Source organism: Bufo bufo, chromosome 3 (assembly GCF_905171765.1).
Source record: "Bufo bufo chromosome 3, aBufBuf1.1, whole genome shotgun sequence".
Classification (NCBI taxonomy): Eukaryota; Metazoa; Chordata; class Amphibia; order Anura; family Bufonidae; genus Bufo; species Bufo bufo.
The window spans coordinates 27,480,840-27,494,855 of record NC_053391.1 but is presented as its reverse complement, the minus strand read 5'-3'; the positions used below and the strand labels follow the sequence as shown (position 1 = coordinate 27,494,855).

General features: G+C 44.6%; 2 protein-coding genes across 5 annotated transcripts in view; one reads left to right on the top strand and one right to left on the bottom strand.

Moving 5' to 3' along the window:
- LOC120994431 (gastrula zinc finger protein XlCGF53.1-like) overlaps window positions 1–1,845 on the bottom strand; it is a 34,903-nt gene extending 33,058 nt beyond the window's left edge. The window contains exon 1 of the transcript XR_005777408.1: window positions 1,777–1,845. The gene's annotated coding sequence lies outside the window, so the exon portion shown is untranslated. The remainder of the gene's footprint in view (window positions 1–1,776) is intronic.
- The window catches only part of LOC120994421 (zinc finger protein OZF-like), a 391,027-nt gene that overhangs the window by 202,116 nt on the left and 174,895 nt on the right, over window positions 1–14,016 (top strand). The window lies entirely within an intron of this gene.

Here is a 14,016-nt window from a genome sequence, read left to right as displayed (position 1 = left end):
GCTGGCAGTCTCAGTGGGAGCAGACAGTGTGCGGCACACCCACAGGGCCTTATTGGTCAATTGAAGTGTGGGTGGAGCCGTGCGCATTTAAAGAGACTCCAGTGTATGAACACATTGCCACTGGCGCAACATTCAAACGGAGCGCTGCCACTGCTCATGGTGCTCTGATATATCCATGTCCCTGAAGAGCCAATTCTTCACTTGGCAAAACGCGTCAGATGATGGTACAGAAAAGATCTACTAGGGAGGTAAGAGTTTAGGGAACTTTAGCACAGGCCCGAGGTTCCAGAGGCTGGGGGTCGTCCTTTTTAGGGCGAGTGCCCCGATTACAGCCATTAAGGATTCCCTGCCAATAGACTAGGTGACATAGGGCTAGCACTTAGGGAGAGTTACCTGCCTCATTACTAGGCTAACCCCCCCCTCCCCCTGCATATCAGGAACCATACTAGGCCATCTATGTGACTATAGACCCTGTTTTCCCTCCTAATTAGTGCAGTAGTTCACTTTACTTTAGTGTCTCATTTATTTTATTAGAAACAAATAAAAGTTATATCTTAACTTTAAACAATAAGGCAACTCATTTCAGTATATATAGTTAGAGACCACTGAGATTATTTATTAGTAGGTCCACCTACTCTAGACCTTTACTAAAAACGGAAACGCATCTTATAAAGCAATTACTAGTGAGGGCTCCCATTATGGAAGCCCTCACTAGTCTGCAAGAGTAGCGGGGAGAGGTGAGTGAAGCGCTGTACTCACCCCTCCTCCCTGATCTTCCTCCCTGAGGCGGCACTGCAATGTACTGACTGCGTACAGCGTCAGGACATAATGCGCGTACTATGACCTGACGCAGCACACAATCAGGTCACAGTACAGTGTGGGCCTGGAGAAACCAGGGAGCAGGACTGCAGGAGAGCCCGCAAACATGCACAGTAGAGGCGGAGCAGGAGAGCTTAGTTAGTTTATTTATTTTAGCTCTGATGGGGGTCTGAAATTGGGATACGACATGGAGGTCCAAAGGGGGTCTTATTTGAGGCTTAATATGGAAGTCTGATCTGAGGATCTGATATGGGGGTCTAATCTGAGGATCCGATAAGGGGGTCTGATCTGAGGATCTGATACAGGGGTCTGATCTGACGATCTGATACGGGGGTCTGATCTGACGATCTGATACGGGGGTCTGATCTGACGATCTGATACGGGGGTCTGATCTGACGATCTGATACGGGGGTCTGATCTGACGATCTGATACGGGGGTCTGATCTGACGATCTGATACGGGGGTCTGATCTGACGATCTGATACGGGGGTCTGATCTGACGATCTGATACGGGGGTCTGATCTGACGATCTGATACGGGGGTCTGATCTGACGATCTGATACGGGGGTCTGATCTGACGATCTGATACTGGGGTCTGATCTGACGATCTGATACTGGGGTCTGATCTGACGATCTGATTTGGGGGTCTGATCTGACGATCTGATATGGGGGTCTGCTCTGAGGTCCTGATATGAAGGTCTGATGTGAGGTCCTAATATGGGAGTCTGATGTGAGGTCCTGATATGGGAGTCTGATGTGAGGTCCTCATATGTGAGTCTGATCAGAGGTCTGATGAAAAATATATTTTTCTTATTTTTATCTGAAACCTAGATGCATCTTAGAAAGCGAAAAATATATGAAAATGAACAAGTAATAATGCAGATAGAATGAAGCCATGGGGTACAGTTATACAATCATTATAAGAAGTAGCTTACTATATACCACACATCCACTTACCCCCTTCCTGGATCACTTATCACAGTCAGGGTCCAATGTCCTTATTATCCATATTGGAGATGATTCTCCCACGGATAGGTTCTCAGTGCTCCACCACCAATCCTCCCAATATACTAGAGCTCCAAGGTCTATTTACTGAATGTATAGGATTATAATAAAAGTAACACGCTTCTCTGGACTAAAGACTCCTCACTTCATCACATATAAAAGGAATCATAAAAACAGTCCGAACTTACAGTCACAGTCTGACACTGACAGGAAGAGACCTCACTCTAATATTACCGATTCAATTTACCAAAACAGTACCTAGAACATCCTTGAGTAATTACCTAATGGGTCAACAGTCTTGGCAAGTTCGTAATATTCGCTCCATAACATGCTTGTAACCAGGAAGCCGACCACAGGAATTCTATGCATTACAAATACAGAAAGTTTGTGTTCCAGATACAGGAAGTATCATGTGTTCCAACTATGGGAAGTGTCTTGCATTCCACAGACAGGAAGTGCAATGTGTTCCAAATACAGGAAGTACCATGTGTTCCAAATACAGGAAGTGCCTTGTGTTCCAAATACAGGAAGTATCTACTAGAGGTAAGAGTTTAGGGAACTTTAGCACAGGCCCGAGGTTCCAGAGGCTGGGGGTCGTCCTTTTTAGGGCGAGTGCCCCGATTACAGCCATTAAGGATTCCCTGCCAATAGACTAGGTGACATAGGGCTAGCACTTAGGGAGAGTTACCTGCCTCATTACTAGGCTAACCCCCCCCTCCCCCTGCATATAAGGAACCATACTAGGCCATCTATGTGACTATAGACCCTGTTTTCCCTCCTAATTAGTGCAGTAGTTCACTTTACTTTAGTGTCTCATTTATTTTATTAGAAACAAATAAAAGTTATATCTTAACTTTAAACAATAAGGCAACTCATTTCAGTATATATAGTTAGAGACCACTGAGATTATTTATTAGTAGGTCCACCTACTCTAGACCTTTACTAAAAACGGAAACGCATCTTATAAAGCAATTACTAGTGAGGGCTCCCATTATGGAAGCCCTCACTAGTCTGCAAGAGTCGCGGGGAGAGATGAGTGAAGCGCTGTACTCACCCCTCCTCCCTGATCTTCCTCCCTGAGGCGGCACTGCAATGTACTGACTGCGTACAGCGTCAGGACATAATGCGCGTACTATGACCTGACGCAGCACACAATCAGGTCACAGTACAGTGTGGGCCTGGAGAAACCAGGGAGCAGGACTGCAGGAGAGCCCGCAAACATGCACAGTAGAGGCGGAGCAGGAGAGCTTAGTTAGTTTATTTATTTTAGCTCTGATGGGGGTCTGAAATTGGGATACGACATGGAGGTCCAAAGGGGGTCTTATTTGAGGCTTAATATGGAAGTCTGATCTGAGGATCTGATATGGGGGTCTAATCTGAGGATCCGATAAGGGGGTCTGATCTGAGGATCTGATACAGGGGTCTGATCTGACGATCTGATACGGGGGTCTGATCTGACGATCTGATACGGGGGTCTGATCTGACGATCTGATACGGGGGTCTGATCTGACGATCTGATACGGGGGTCTGATCTGACGATCTGATACTGGGGTCTGATCTGACGATCTGATACTGGGGTCTGATCTGACGATCTGATTTGGGGGTCTGATCTGACGATCTGATATGGGGGTCTGCTCTGAGGTCCTGATATGAAGGTCTGATGTGAGGTCCTGATATGAAGGTCTGATGTGAGGTCCTAATATGGGAGTCTGATGTGAGGTCCTGATATGGGAGTCTGATGTGAGGTCCTCATATGTGAGTCTGATCAGAGGTCTGATGAAAAATATATTTTTCTTATTTTTATCTGAAACCTAGATGCATCTTAGAAAGCGAAAAATATATGAAAATGAACAAGAAATAATGCAGATAGAATGAAGCCATGGGGTACAGTTATACAATCATTATAAGAAGTAGCTTACTATATACCACACATCCACTTACCCCCTTCCTGGATCACTTATCACAGTCAGGGTCCAATGTCCTTATTATCCATATTGGAGATGATTCTCCCACGGATAGGTTCTCAGTGCTCCACCACCAATCCTCCCAATCTACTAGAGCTCCAAGGTCTATTTACTGAATGTATAGGATTATAATAAAAGTAACACGCTTCTCTGGACTAAAGACTCCTCACTTCATCACATATAAAAGGAATCATAAAAACAGTCCGAACTTACAGTCACATTCTGACACTGACAGGAAGAGACCTCACTGTGATATTACACATCTGCTCAACATTTATTTTATCTACCGATTCAATTTACCAAAACAGTACCTAGAACATCCTTGAGTAATTACCTAATGGGTCAACAGTCTTGGCAAGTTCGTAATATTCGCTCCATAACATGCTTGTAACCAAGAAGCCGACCACAGGAATTCTATGCATTACAAATACAGAAAGTTTGTGTTCCAGATACAGGAAGTATCATGTGTTCCAACTATGGGAAGTGTCTTGCATTCCACAGACAGGAAGTGCAATGTGTTCCAAATACAGGAAGTACCATGTGTTCCAAATACAGGAAGTGCCTTGTGTTCCAAATACAGGAAGTACCATGTGTTTCAAATACAGGAAGTGCCATATGTATTATGAAAATATTCAATATTTGCAAACCAACATTAAATTTACCATAAAAAGCTGCCCATACACCTTCGATAACTGACTGACTCCCCCATACACGTGCACTGCACACACTCAGAAGGTTTTCAATAGTGAGAGAGGAGAAAGCCACTGATATCTAGACACCTCAGTTGGTGGTTTAAAATTCATCTTGTGTAGCGGTCAGGGGAGGAAGAGACCGCAAGGCCGGATTCAAATACAGTACAGCAGACGAGGAGGCTGAAGCCCACATCATGACAGGAACAATGTTAACAAATTTACAGGAAGGGTAATTGATCCGTGATATACTAAATGCGCTCCAACCAGCAAACATAAGAATACAGGCTACTCTCCCCTAATATTTCCCTGTCTGAACCCTGCTACTCAGGGCACATTTCTACAATGCTCTGACTAAAGATTCCTGCTCTATGCCCTATCGCAGGTTAGCACCGGTGCACACTCACAGTTCTGTAAGTATCTGGGCAGAGATCAGTCACATTCTCCCACGAGGTAGCTGCTTGTCTTGGTCTGGTACGTGGGGGCAGGTGTCGTCTGGCTCCAGATACAGTCGCTTACTTTTCCTAGCACGTTGTCTTTTCCTCTCTCTCTCTCTCGATTGCAGGTACAGGAATACATCAGTTCAGCTCTGCCAGGAGTCCCCCCCGTCCTCTGCCACGGTCCCGCTAAACTATAGCACTTTAGCCAGGCCCCGTGTCCTGTCACAAGTCTCTCAATTGGACAATATCACTCTTCTCAGAATCACTTTTTAGTCTCTGTGGCTCTGTCCAACAGCAGCCAGACTCTCAGCTCACCACCAGCCAGGAAAACACACACCAGACAAAGCCCGGGAACTTGAAACTCCTCCTACATCCTCTGGAACAAACAACTTCATTTCTTTCTTACTCAAAGACACAGCGACCTCTTGTGGCTGAAATAAGTCATCACAGTCTGTGTAAAACATTACACCACTCAACAAAAAATACTTTTCGTCTGCTACTGGGCAAAACCATTTGTCGAGTGTGCGGATTACAAATCCGAAGTCAGAATTGTTGTAACGCGTCCCGAAATTTTGCTGTGCATAAGTATGTCTAAATGAATTAAGCACTTGGAAAGCATTGAATAATTTTGAACAGAACGAGTTTTACTCCAACAATTACCTGATCTACATCAAAGTTTGTGTAGTAAACTGTGTATGAAAATGTAATGGAAAAACAACATTTCAAAAAGTCTTGTTTTTCAGTTTAAAAGTCTTACTTGAGCAAGGCCCAGTACTATTAAAAGTGCTTCAGGCATCTGCTTTTGCGTTTGTGAAAGGTCATATTTTTCCCATTGCAAAAACCACCAAAAGTCCCCCATCATGTTGGGATTGCAGCGGCCTTGATAACTGTTCTCCATTGTAGGAATATCTTTATGGAACCGCTCTCCATGTTCGTCACTAGTGATGGACGAACATCGGCCGGGAATGTTCGCGAACCGCAAGTTTGTGGTGAGCCCCATTTAATTAAATAGCAGGCGAAACTGAAAAACCTTCAGCTCATATTTTCAGCCACCAAATACTTACAAGAACTGCACAAATCAGCCCACAACATGGACAGTGACATACCAGAGGGGGATCAATGGCAAAAATTCCCACAAAAAATATGTATTTTAATCAGGGGCCATTTTTATGAGTCTTAAATTGAAACTCTCAAAAATGTGCCCTGCTGGAGCCTAGAAAAAATTTATTTTAGGCCACGGGAGTTCAGGCCCCAAAAATTAGGCATTCACTGGACAGAAAACATCAAGTGATTATGTGGCTGGAGTTATATTAGATGGTCATTAGATATCAATTTTACTGTAGGCCAGTGGAGTACAGGCCCCAAAAATTATTCATTCAATGTACAGAAAAGAACAAGCTTTGTCTTCTTCTCATTGTCTGTTGCTAGTAGAGGCCTAAGCATGGCAGGCAGGTTCCGCCAGAAGTATCTTGCTGGATGAGCAGCCAATATCGCACTTGCATCAATCTTGACAGGATTCGGCTCCAGGTGTAGAGGAATTGTTTTTTTGGAATGCTTTCTCCATCGCAACACCCTCTACGTCGTTGAATAAACTGAAGACTGGCCGATTCTCTCCTAAGATTTTTTTTTAATGTTAATAATAACATGCGGTAACGCAGCAAAACAACAAACAAATGCTGCACTACCTAAATGCACTATATAGAAAGTATATTATTGGTATATAACACCCCTGCCTCAATCAGTTTTTTGGGGGGGGGCAACTAGTAAATCACAACAGTAGAAATTATTTTTTCCAATAGCGTTTGGCATTCTGTATCGCAGCAGAACCGCACACAACTGCTGCACAATACAATTGCGCTATAACATACTTTCTATGTTAGAAAGTATATTATGAGTATATTACACCCCTCAGAATGTCACAACCAAATATAGCACACCTATGCCAGTCCTTAAAAGGACTTTTGTGACCCTATTAGCTAGCGTTTTGTGTCCCTAACAGTCTGTCCCTGCTCCACACAGCAACCTCTCCCCTCACACTGGCAAAAGACTGAATGTAAAATGGCGCCAGATCAAGTTTATTTATAAGGTAGGAGGTATGTCCATGTGCTGAAACGTCTCAATTGGCTGTCCCCTACCACCTCATGGATGTGTCATGGGTCAATATTCTTCACAATGTAAAAGAATATGGCGGGCACAAATATCGCCATATATTCGTCCGTTCGGCGAACAGTGAAAGAGCAAAGTTCGCCACGAAACGACTGCCGGGCGTACTGCAACTCCATCTCTATCCCTCACTTATGTGTCCCAAATTGGGTGGGAAAAAGTCAAGATGGGAATGTAAGAAATGCACTTTCAATGACATTCGGCAGCCAAGTTGTTCATATGCTGTAAGCATGTTGTCTACTAATTCAGCATAGTTTGCAGCTCGTCTGTTCCCAAGGATGTTCTGCACTACTAGCACAAATGCATTCCAAGATTCAAGTTCCAGAGGGTTGAGTTTTGTTCTGAATGTGTCATCATGCATTAGTTTGTTGATTTCGGGGCCAATAAAAATTCCGGCCTTTATTTTAGCATCAGTTTTCAGTGTGCTAAACTTCTCCTTCAAATACTGGAAACCATTTCCATCACGATTAAGTGCAATTACAACATTTTTCATTAAACCAAGTTTAATGTGAAGTGGTGGAAGATAAACTTGAAGTGGATCGACCTGTGATTTGTGCTGTACATTGTACTGATCAACTGTGTGCTCGACTCTAAGAGGCCACTGTCTCATTTTGTAATGATTGTTGTCATCACGACTGTTCTATAGGCACAAGAAACACATATGCTTTGTGTACCCTAACTGTAGGCCAAGCAGCAGTGCTACCACTTTCAGGTCAGCACAAATTTTCCATTTATGTTCTGAGTATTTGATCATTTTCAAAATTAACTCCATAGAAGCATGGGTCTCTTTCATTCCAACCGCATGAGTCAATGGAACAGATGGTTTTTCGTTACCATTGTGCAACAAGACACCTTTCAAACTTGTTAGCCTCCATTCATCGGGAACATGTGTACCATCTAACTCCATCATAAGACTATTTACATCAGTACAGAAACAGACATCGCTTTCCATTGCATAGTATGCAGCTAACTTGGTGTGTCGATGACGAAAGTGTGAAGTTGTGGTGCCTCGTTGTAGCAAATACCATTCCTGAAGTCTAGAAGCTAGCAGTTCTGACTTTTCTTTAGATAATGACAGATCTCTTACCAGATCATCTAAATCTGATTGGCTCAGCAAGTGCGGCTGACCCTCCAGTTGTTCTGGATCAGGAAATACATTGTGACAATCAACATCTTCTTCATCAGGATCAGAACCGTCTGTTTCAATTGCCGTTCCTGCTGTGGGAGGGGCAGGCACTGGATTCTCTACATTGTGTCGTACTGGTTTAAGAGTAGTCTCACAGTCAGGATACACAATTTGTGACTTGTTTCTCTTTAAATATCCGGCAATTTTAGTCATGCAAAAGTAACGGTCATGCAAAAGTAACGATTTTTCTGCTCACGCCAAACCAAAGGCACTGCAAAAGCCATTCCTTTCCTTTTACCATTCAACCACTGCGTTAGCCCAGAGTAACACACAGTGCAACAAACATGAGGTGCCCAGCTTGTATCTTGATCTCCAATTTTACAGTTAAAGTAATACTTGGAAGCAAGACGCACTCGCTTTGACAGATTCTTGCGCTGATCATAAGTAGTGTATTTGCCACATATGTAGCAAAAATTTTCTGGATCGTTAAAACATTTGCGTTTATCCATCTTAAGTTTCAAAACTGATAGCCCTATAACAGATCACTTTATCAAAATCTGTCCAGCTTGCCTTATATACTTACTGCTGACATCAGCCTGAGTGCACCTGGACAGGGCTGGACTTGTCCATTGGAATATTTCCAATATAATGCATTAATATTATAACTGAATAGGCTTTGCATGTATAACTTAAAATCTAGACATGTCAGGCAAATTCCTAATTATCACTAGCAATTCAATGTAACTTGGTCATTCTAGGGGCTGACCCTTACACTTGCCTGACCATTTATTCCCTCAACCTCTTGTGTCAGGAGGTCCCGATACACATTGGATTATTGACCAGCCTCATTTCAGTGGGATCGAAAGACGATAATAATGAGTATGGGAGCCTTTGGGAAGGGCTTCTTCTTTGGTCCATCTACTACCCCTAATCTATCATGTCATGTCCCCATGCACGGTTAACTGAGGTGATTGGGGTGATTGGCTGGTCCTAACCCCTTGTGTTTGATAAGCAGCCCTAGAGGAAGGATGTGCCTGTGTGAGCTGGTGAAACTTAGGCCTAGCCCAAAGAAACTCCATCCTTGAGAATGAAACGTGCCAGAGGGGCAGCTGAACTAAAAGATTACCTCTAGGGAAAAAAAACGGATATTGATCATTGGGAGCCACTTAGAGGTCATACTGAAAAGACAGAAAAGTAATTGTTCACTTATAGCAAAAGACATTACTATGGCAGACCTCCCAAGTGTCCCTCTTTCGGAGGGACAGTCCCTCTTTGCTCCTTAAATGTCCCTCTGTTTGATCTGTGGTATAGATTACATTCACAATATTGACCCAGAAAATGTTTCTCTGGTTACTTTCTGTATATTAGAGCTCGACTTTTATATTGCATTATAATGCATTGGCATTTTCGAAATTTCTAGAGTCAGATTATTTTTGCGCTATTTCGCAAGAGAAAACGATTGAAGTGTATAGATATGCAGGAAAAATTTCACATAATACACCATAAGTGTCCCTCTTTGACCGTCCAAAAAGTTGGGAGTTATGCTATGGAATCGACTCAGGGAGGATAACTTCCATTATTGCCACTTCCTATATACAACCTTTAGGAGAATCTTGCTGTATCATATAGAGCTGTGTCTATTGATTGCATTTGTACTACAACTCACACCATCTGCTCAGTAAAGAGAGACTTTATTTATTACTACCAAATGGGCTAGGTCTTTGACTACATCCATCATCCGCTAGCTCCTACGTCTGCTCTCCTGCATTTTACCCATCCACCTACCACGAAGGGCACCCCAACCACCACCACCAGACAGGAGTACCCAAAAGGTCCAGGGTGTGGAAGAAAGGGTGCTTCAGGCATGGCCAAGGCAGCAATAAAGAGAGGGGTTAGCCATCATGAGGACTACAATCACCCACATTACTACTGTCACCGCTCCCATCCTCTCCAGCTCTACCAGCCCCTGCGCACCTACCCTATGGCCCAGCATGCGGCAAAATGACCACAAAGTCAGGAAAAAGACATTAACTATATTATACAATATATGATTCTTCTATGAATTTTGAATTTTCTGATAAACATTTGAATTAAATTGCATCTCTCACCCAAGAGTGCCGTGGCATTATCTCTATGCTGACTAGGAGTCCCTGCTGTGGCTCAGGAGTCCTGTGCTATATTTTATCGGACAAGAAGATTTTGCAGCATGCTGCGCTATTCTGTCTCCTGTATGTTTGATGGAATCTGCAGCAGAGGCTCCTGATGAATTCTCTATTACAGAGGTGGGCAAAACCTAGTTACATGGACTTCTGTGCATGTAATCAATCCCCCCTTCAGTCCGTGTCACAGGGTCACATTGATGACCCCAAAAACTCAGACATCAATATAGTTATTATGTCACACTGTCCTCCTGTCCTTCCTGGATATTCAGTGGAAACCCCTCTGAGTTCTTCTCTAGCTATACCTGTTGCACGCTGCAGTAATAGCTATAAAACTATCACTAGAGAGGAAAAAGGGCTTTGTGGTTATTTGTTTCTCATTAAGAGCTCATTCATTACATTTGATCACACATGAGGCCACGGCAGCATTTTCTTGCCTGGCTTGGCCTTTAAAGAGTGCACAACTCAAAATATGATCAAACCATTGGTGTCAAACAACACCCAGTGTTAAGCTACGCCCCAAAACCACACACCCTTTTTGACCTTGTAAACTTGGGTGGCATATTTTTGTTATTTTTAGGAAAGGTGGCAACTAGTGTTGGGCGAGCATGCTCGGCTGAACACTAATTTTACTCGTGGCTACGCAGCCAATAAACGTGCGCGGAGGTACTGGCACTCACTGTAATGCCGTAGCCATGTTGGCTACTGGCATTACAGTGATTGGCTGGCCGGAGCGCATCATCGGGTGCTATATAGCACCCGATGGCATGTGTTCGGCTCAGTCTTAGTCAGGGAGAGCTGTGCTGAAGAATGGACAATAGGGAGTGGAATAGTAATATTTTAGTGAAAAAACTTTTTGGAGACCCAAAAGTCCTTTTAAGGACTATTGTTGTATCTGGCAGCAATATAATTATTAGCACATTATTAGCACAACCTGCACTAAATTGTGTGGAATTGTTAGAGAGACCCAAAATATATCAGTGACATTAATTCAGTGTCATTTTTTATTAGCCGCTGGTGACAGCGAGATTGCTTGCGCTATACCTCCTGTATAACGTTTGCGCATCCTAAAAATAACTATGACATTCAGTGTACTTTTTTTATAGACGCTGCAGTCAGCGACATTATCTGTGCTACATCTCCTTTTTAAAGTTTGCGCATTCTAAAAATATCTGACATTCTGTGTACTTTATTTGCGCATACTCTTACGAAGCCTGCGCTACTGTACATGTAACATACTTGCAAGCATATATACCATTTACATGCACAAGGCGAGCAGAGGCCGTGGCCCTGGGCGCGGTAAAACTGTGCCTGCTGCCAGAGCACAAGAAACACACTCATCACGATACCTAGCTTCATGTCCCAGTTTGCAGGGCGGTGCAGGACATCACTCTTGCAGTCAGACCAGTGCAACCAGGTGGTCGGTTGGATTGCAGCAAATATGCTTCCAGTCATTTAAGCACCACCCTATCTTCCACCAAGTCCAGTCTCAGTAGCCAAGAGTCTGGTCAACACAATCCTCACTCTGATACTCCTTCCTCCCACCATTGAGAGTCTTGGCAAACAAGTGATCCCACACTTGGATATTCCGAAGAGCTCTTTTCATCGCCATTCCTTGATTTGGGCCTCTCGACAAGCCCGCTTGAAGAGGGACATGAGGAGATATTGTTCCCTGATTCCCAAACTCTTGAGCATCCACAGTCACAAGAAGATGACAGTGGGGAACGGCAATTAGTGTTTCACGAGGTGGATGATGAAGATGAGACACAGTTGCCAATCACTGAAGTTGTGGTTAGGTTAACAAGTCAGGAGGATAACCAAAGTGAGGAAGTGCAAGAGGAGGTGGTGGATAATTAAATCAATGACCCAACCTGGGAAGGTGGCAAGCCGAACGAGGACAGCAGTACAGAGGGGGAGGGATCCGCAGCACCGCAACAGGCTGGAAAAGGCAGTGGGGTGGCAAAAGGGAGAAGATGGGCCACACCAAACAGGCACAACTGTTCCCAGGAGCACCCCCTTGCTGTAATCTCCCTTGCCAAGGGGTAGGTGTTCCGCAGTCTTGCGCTTTTTTGAGGAAAGTGCGGACAATAAAAGAATTGTCATTTGCAACCTGTACCGTACCAAAATGAGCAGGGGCATTAACATTAGCAACCTCACCACCACCAGCATGATCCGCCACATGCCATCAAACACCCTAATAGGTGGGCCAAACGCCTGGGTCCACAATCAGTGTCTGCGGGTCACACCACTACCTCCTCTTCCCCTGTGTTACATGCTGGCCAATCCCCTGTCCAAGACGCAGGCCCAGATGCCTCCTGCCATGCACCTGGACCTTCACAAGCACCATCAGCTAGCACATCCACTTCTGTGTCCCAGCGCAGCATACAGATGTCTATACCCCAGGCCTTTGAACGAAAGCACAAATACCCAGACACCCTACTTGCGGGCCCTACTTCCATCAGGGTTTCCGCCACCACCTACGTTAGTGGCAACAACCCCCACTTCTCCTCCTCCGCCTCCTCCTCCACTTCCACCTTCAAATTATTTGTGTGCAGCACCAGTCAGTCATCACTAGCTGAAAGCAGTGTAGCACTGCAGTGGGGAAGCGGCAACAGGCCGTACTTAAACTGATCTGCTTAGGTGACAAACAGCACACCGCCGCAGATATGTGGCAGGGGATAAGGGACCAGACTGAGCTGTGGCTCTTGCCACTCAACCTAGAACCAAGATTGGTTGTGTCTGATAATGGCCATAACTTGGTGGCGGCTTTGGAGCTCAGCAAGCTCACACACATACCATGCCTAGCCCACGTGTTCAACCTTTTGGTTCAGTGTTTTTTTAAAACCTACCTCAATATATCTCAGCTACTGGTGAAGGTGCGCCGCGTGTGTGCCCATTTCCGCAAGTCATCGACAGCTTCCGCCGGTCTGGCAACACTGCAGCAGCGCTCGCAATTGCCAGCTCACCAACTGTTGAGGAATCAACACAGATGGTGAGCAGCGAAATAACCATCCCACTTCTGTGTCTACTCAAATGCTCGCTGCTCACAATTAAGGCAGACGATTTGCATGTGGAAGAGGTGGAAATGGGGAAAGATAGTACAGTACACAGGGTGATAAGCCAGACCACCCTCAGTTCGTCTTCTCAGCGCGAATTGGATGATGATGAGCAGGAGGAACAGGAGACGGTTGCCTCCACTACAGAGGGTAGTACCCATGGAAGTTTTATTCCATCTGTTCAGTGTGGATGGGTAAAAGAGGAGGAAGAGGATGAGAAGATTGAAAGTTATACTCCTAATGAGGACAGCGAAGTCTTGTCGGTTGGGACTCTGGCACACATGGCTGATTTTATGTTAGGCTGTCTTTCCCCTGACCCTCGCGTTGTAAGCATTTTAGCCAACACCGATTATTGGTTGTTCACCCTTCTTGACCCCCGCTACAAAGAGAACTTCTCATCTCTCATTCCTGTAGCGAAGAGTCCTATCAAAATGGTGCAATACCAGAAGGTCCATGTGGAAAAATTACTCCAAAAATTTCCAGCTGACAACGCTGGCTGCAGAGTATGTAGTTCCTTGGCCAACCGAGGAGGGGATACAAAGGGGAACACACAGCAGTTCTAGCAGAGGCAGGGCAACACTCTTAAAGGCCTGGG